The sequence below is a fragment of the Manis pentadactyla genome, chromosome 12 (assembly GCF_030020395.1).
Source record: "Manis pentadactyla isolate mManPen7 chromosome 12, mManPen7.hap1, whole genome shotgun sequence".
Classification (NCBI taxonomy): Eukaryota; Metazoa; Chordata; class Mammalia; order Pholidota; family Manidae; genus Manis; species Manis pentadactyla.
Window position 1 is genome coordinate 54140995 of NC_080030.1, and position 7273 is coordinate 54148267.

Here is a 7273-nt window from a genome sequence, read left to right on the forward strand (position 1 = left end):
GAACCATATACAGTAGACAGTCAATACTCGTGGGATAAATAAATGAAGCCAGAGTGGAATCACTGAAAGCAGGGAGGGACGGGGGAGGAGGACAGGAGAGGCTTTCCTTGTGATTTTGTACAACCTGCTGCCTTATCTTCCTCCACAGGTTAGTATGGGAGAGTGGCCTGCTTTTAGAGATGCACAGATGGAGATAAGCAGAGGCCGGGTCTTGGGCAGTTCTGACACTGCAGGAGGGAGCTAGCTATTCTGGAATCATTGTTTCTTCCTCCCTGAGTGTCATCTCGTAGATACCGTTTGTTCTCCTCGGTGAGTGGTCAAGTGCTTAAGTCCTGTCCTAGACCTTCAAAAGGATGAGGGAGTGAAACTGAGGATGTGAAAAGGAGACATGTATGGTGACGAGAAGGAATTTTAGAGAATGTTCTCATGACAGGGTTGAGTAAAAGAAACCAGGATGCCCAATGAGCAGATGAGTTGCCCTTAGGTCTGCTTCCTCTTGAGTTGAATCAGGTGTTTGAGGGAATGGGCTGGAAAGGCAGCTAACTTCTATTGTGTCTGGATGTGCCTTGCACGTTGAAGGATTATTCATATAATACTGATGAGAGTGAAGGAGAGATTCCAGTGGACACACAAGGCACAAAATGTCTTTAATGGCAAAGGATTTGGGGACTTTGAGATGGTTAAATTACTAAAGCAACTCCCAGTTGGGGTTTACGCTCCAAGGTCCCTACATTGCCCCATGAAGACATGCTGCTCTTAGCTGCTTAGCATAAGGGACCCCCAGGTGAGAGGTCCTCTTTGCCATTCTCACAGGGACTTGATACCCTCCTGGTTCCCCTCTCATCTGTCTTGAGGAGGCCAGCTAAAGGCCTGCTTGCTCACAGGGAGCAAGCAGAAATGGTGACAGAGGATCTCAGCCCAATCCTGACAACTGGTCAGGAGAGCAGATGAAGGGATGGTCATTTCTTCAGGCACATCTCAGCAGGTCCAGGCTTCAACTGTCTGAGATCTGCACTCACGTGTGCACTATTCCTTTACCCCTCACCCTTGCCCACAGGTAGCCATGATTATTATGAAATAGATAGTCGCCTATTTTATAGAGGAGACTCTGAGAGTTGTGATTTGCCAGCAACAGAAACCACATCTATCTAATTCCACAGTTGGAGCACTTTTTATCAGATCCACTAGAACATCCTTTGGGTTTTTGTAGAGGTGGATTTCCCTGTAGTTCCTTTTTTAAATATCAGTTTTGCTCTGTTGAATTTCAGAACTGACTTTTTTTCCTTTAATGTCAGTCAGTATATTGAAGGGCAAGTATGATGTATTCATGGAAAGATCTCTTAAATCTATACATTTAATGGCAAACATTCACTACTTTGGTAAATTCCATCTCCAACCTGTTATGAAGGCTAGTGTCAATAACTTCTATGATATCTCAATTTGCAAGCAAGAAATCCAGAAATTATTTTGTAATTAAAGCCCCAATGTTTTCAAGGCAAAAAATAAAATAAAAATTTTAAACACAAGAACAAGAGAACCTGAGGAGTTGAAAATCTGATTTAGAATGCACTCTAGACAAACCTTTTAAAACTATAACCATTCAGAAATTTGTACACCAGACTGTATGTTTCTCTTTACTTATATGCCATTTACCCAGAGAGGTAAGTGTAGTCAGAGAATAGAACATTTCTCACGGTTTCAGTGAATTTTCTTTTGTTTAATTTATCCTGCCTGTTGGGACCATGTTCCCTGGAAAGGAAAGCAGGACTTTGTGTTCAAACAATGACAAAACTCACTACATAGCCAAATGCTTAATGTTGCTTAGACTAACTACCAGAATTAATCTCTACAAACAGAAGTGGCCCAAGGAAAGGGACTTTGACCCCAGTGTTCAAAGATACAGACTTTTTTTAAAGCTAAGACCTCAATCCCTTTCAGCACTTCTTCACCCACAACTAGCATCTCCACTCACATCTCTGGGCCTGACGTGGGTAGGGGCCGATCCACTGAGCTCTCCTTCCACTCTCTAGACCTTCCTCCCTTATGATCCCCAGCAGGTTGCAGAAAGCAGCCAGTTATATTTGTATAACTAACCACGTATTTGCATTCAGGCTTTTTAGCTGTAAAAGTTTAATCTGGAATGAAATGCTTTGTGCTGAGTGAAACTGATTCTATACACAATATACCACCGGAAATATGTAATTTAGGCAAAAAGGCCCTTTAGCCTGTCCATGAAATCATACTGTGCCCAGGGCTGGTGATTCTAGAGATGGGTCTGTTTAATTTTTTAGAGGTCTAAGGAAGGTGGGAGAGGGTGAGATGAGGCACATGGCAGGTAGCGGCTTCTACAGAGCTGATACTTTCTTCACGCTCACCCCTCGGTCATCGACCCCAAGATTTCCACGTAATACCACATGACACTCCACATGACTTCTGCTCACTGTCTTCCCACTTCCCTGCCTATCTGTTGCCTCATCAAAGGGGTTCTTCCCACCTCCCACCACACGCACGCACTACATGGCCAACCTGGTGGGATGTGACTCAGGTGGGTCAGTCAGAGTTCTCTTCAAATACTGGTATTGGGAGTGGAAGGGAGAAACCTGCTCCCACCTCTGGGATGAAGCTCTGTAAGGATCAGCTAAGCTGGAGCTGCTGCAGGCCAACTTTCCCACCAGATAGACAAAGCCCCTTAGTGAATGAAGTCAACACAGAGAGAAACAAAGGAAACTTTTTCCATGTCCATTCTAACCTTTAAATATTGAGAGGAACATTGCTAGAAAGTGTTATCTTTCCACAGATGATACAATTAATGCAGTTTGAGCTCAAGAAAGCCCTATAGAAACATGTGTGTTATTCTTGTCATGGCTGTATTAGATGGTGTCAGCCAAGGTCTGGTGTGTTCAGCAAACCCTTATCTTGGTTATATTACTTGGTTCAAATTGCAGCTACCTTGGCGCTAAGTACATGTGGAATTTTATTTCTATGCATTTTTATAATGGCAAATCAAGGTCCATGGCAAATCAAGGTCCCATCCAAAATTCTTCAGAAATCATACAGCTAAATGATTACTATTAACCAAAGGGTTATTATCTCCCTCTTATTCTGTTCACACAATCTTCAAAGTCAAAAAGTCCTTTTAGAATGCTCCAAGCTCAGGTCACAAATATTTACTGACATCTTAATATAAGCACAGTGCAGTGCTAGTGACTCTATCCCATATACCACATCTACAATATCATCAGTACTTGTTTCAAATGCTTATAATGATCTTGTTCTCTCACTCCTTCTCTCTCTCTCTCTCTCTCTCTCTCTCTCTCACACACACACACACACACACAAAACACACACACACACACACACACACACAGAGCATCTGCTGATGTAGGCTTCTAGCATGTCATCTCTACTGTTTTGGGAACAGGGCTTTTGTAATTCTGTCTAAATTTCAGCCAACACCTGACTTCACCACTCTCCTCCACATCTGCGCGGAAAACAATATTTTGCATTGTTTGTTTTTTATTATTTACTGTGGTGCCAAACAACTTTAGTAAAAAGGAATGTTTCCAAAAACAATGGCTTGTCAACTTCTCATCAGAACAATAGCATCCAAGTTTATTTTTTTTCTTGCTTTGCTATTGCAGCTATGCCATCAAAAGTTTTGCAACAGTGGCAACAGTGGACCTGTGGAGGCAAGACCTTGACAGTCTGCCAAGACCTCCACAGGCTGGGATCCTTTGTCGTTTATAATCATAGTATTCTGATGGCTCAAGTTCATTATTAGAAGTAATAAATCTCATTCCTTTAAGGAAAAGGTGTTTAAGATCCAACTCTTCCTTTTTATAAACCTCTAAAAGGAAAAATGAATTCACGTTGGTATGGAAGGAAAAGAACTAATCTAATCTGAATCTAGATTTCCCTGAAAGGAAACAAATTTCTTTCTCTTTGCACAAGTAAGCAAAGAAAAGCAATTCATCTAATAGGAAAGCAGCCCAAGGATTTTTTTTTACCAGCACAATGTAACCATGTACCACATGGGCATGTGGTCAAGTATTTGTTGACGAATTGAGTTACCCACCCACCCCCATACAGACATTTGTTATTCTTTCTGGATGCTTCCTATGGGAACCCCAATCTTATGTTGGAGGAATCCCCCTACTTTATGAATTAGTAGCAGGTGCTCTGTCTCCAAACCTCCCGTGAAACTAAGGGGCAAGTGCCAAGACTCTGCCAGTCTGATGCCCCTGTCACAGACTGTGAATTGCAAGCTAGATAATAAATGAGTGGTCTTGTGCAGAATCCATTCTAGTCAGGGTGATGGGAGAATGGCAGAGAGACAGTTGGGGCTGCAATTTGGTAACAAAATCTGATGTCTAGAGTTGCAGCCCTAAGCTGTGGAAGCAGCAATGGCTATGCCCAGGAGAAGCACAAGAGTCCTTAATGGACCCGCCAGTGACACGGCTGGGACACTGTTCCTGGCTGTACAGCCTCCAAATCTGGTTCTCTGCCTCCTACCCACTGCTAACTCCCTGAAAAGCTTGCAAGTTACCCATAATCCATTTATTTCTTTTCTTTTAAAATTATCTTTCATTCAGAAAAGTATACAAATCTTAGAGCTTTAAGGCAACACTTTTTTTTACATATGAATTCTTTATTCCAGATCAAGTTATAGAGTATTTCCAACATGACTAAGGCTTCTTTGTAGAGCTTTCCCACCAGGATCCCCCAGGGCTGACTGCAATCCTGACTTTTGTCCCAGGGACAAGTCTTTCCTGTTTTTGAACTTCATATAAATGGAATCACACAGTATGTAATCTGCATCTGGCTTCTTCTACTTAATGTGAGGTCTGTAAAGTTCATCCATGTTGTGGCATGTTCGATAGTGTATATTTTTAAAGCAATTGTAGATTTCCACTGTATAATTATAACACACTTTACCTATTCCATTGATGGACACGGGGGTGCTTCCAGCTTGGGGATATCACAAAGTTTCTACAAACTTCAGACACACTCAGGAATTTTTGTCTGATATATACCCAGGAGTAGCTTATTAAGTTTGTTTAGCTTTAATGGATACGAACAAACAAAAGACACTTTTCAAAAGTAATAGTTCCAATTTATATTCCCAACAGCAGTATACATCTCTACAAGGAAAAAATAATTTGTATTCCTCTAAAGAGGACCATTTACACACCATTCTCCTTCAATTTTCTAAAGGTTAACATCTAGCTGGAGTTGTAAAATATCCTAATCAATAGCAGTTAGGGGGTCAAGGATGGGCCTGTTTGACAATGAAAGGATTTTAACCATCCTTTTCCCTTTACAAGTTAAGGATAACTTTTATTAATGGTTCTGTCATTGCTATTGTCAATAATCTCATATTTCAGCCTGATGCACTTACAGAGGTACAGCAGGAAGCATTATTTAATATATAGAAGCCGACTTGTGGAATAATCAGCCAATCTAGAGTGCATCTACTTAAGCATTTACTAAGGCCAGAAGATTAACTTCCACCTGAAAATTTTGTAGAAGTTATATTATCAACAGTCTCCATCACTCCAGAGATATTTTTTAATTGCTCTTCTATTCCAAGATTACAAAACCAAATCCAAGAAATTCATCTTTACCTGATTTTAACCTGCAGTTACTATAAATGTGGGTGAATTCCTCTCTCTTCAAGGTCCCAAAAATTGTCTAAAACACTGGGCTTTCCTTACTACCTATAAAACTGGATCTCTATAAATCAGAACATCTTACTAGGATGCTTTTTAGGTATTGGTTCTACATATGAAGTATAACTCTTGTTCCTTAGAGGTAGGTCTGTCATACCTATTCAAATAAATTTATTGACACTCTAAAAAAGTATCAATTGCACAATCAGTTCATGAAATTATATTCTGGAAAACAAGCTGTTATTGACTTAATGTAAGTAACTACATTGCCACTAAAGAGAAAGAACTTCAGTAACAATAATTGCTCCTGAATTCTGAGGGCTTAGTAAGAATAAGACACCCTTTTAAAAATGTTTTGCTAAATTAGGTTTAGAGTTAGAAGAGTCAGAGATAGATTAAGTAGCAGTATCTATCAAAATACAACATTGCAAATAATACATTATTCCAATCAAAAAATCAGTTAGATATTTCTCCTCAGTTCATTGTGTTATGTTTGATTGATTCTTGCATCAGGAGATCTTGGCGAGTAGTCTGCACTCCAGAGCTTGTCATTTTCTGGACTGTAAAGAGTTCTGGAAATCCTAACTCAGACCAGTGATATAATCTGACAGTTGTCATAGCAATGTCACCTCAGAAGCTCTGTTATTTACGGGTCTAGTCTTTGAAGTAACAGTGGGTGCAGAAGTATCTGGTAGAGTCCTTCCCACTAAGTCTTGGAAACTATCTTGTTCTGATAAAGATTCACTTCTAGAGTTGCAACTTATAGCAGAACCTTCAGGTAAATGTAAGAGGAAGGCTCAAACCATTTGTTTATGAGAGGACAAACTGGCTACAGTTAACATTATAATCCCTAATATCAAAATGGAGGAAAATAAAATTTTCTATAAGTGCATACATAGTACACAATCAGTTTATGAAAATTTGATCTATGTCTCCCCTGAAGGTAAGAATGGCCTGTGGACAACCAGGACATTAACAAATTTCTAGGCTCTTCCAGTCTACCCTGTAAAGTTGTACATGCTCTGAAACACATTTAGCAGTAATGCTTTACCGACACAGAATTAACTTAGGAAAGCCTGAGCCTCTCCTTTGACAGTTTTTTCCCACACATCTCTTATAAATAGCATGGAACTAATTGAGAAATACATATCACACCAAAGCTAATTATTTTTAGCCTCCTTTTTTTTAATAAAGTTAAAAATATACATAAATATATGCATACACAAATCATTTTTTTTCTGGAGGACCTCTGGGAAACCACAACGTTTGTACAGAGGTAAAATATATTGGAAAAAACTTTTTCTGAATCTAAGATCTGACCTTGGGAAGACAAAACCAGAAGAATTAACACAGAAGGGTGGTCGCTTTGCTCAGTAATACAGGTGATAGATTGTGATTAGAGACTGATCATAGGAGGTAGTCTGCTGCCTGTTAGTAAGAGTGACCACATAGCATTTAAAAATAGGTATCTGCTGTGAGAGCATCAACACAGCAAAAGGTAACACAACTATAAGAAACCTCAGCTTATTCACAAATCAAGAACAAAAAGTCAACATAAAAGCACAAAAAGCTATTCTAGTGAGACATAGAATATCTGCCACTTG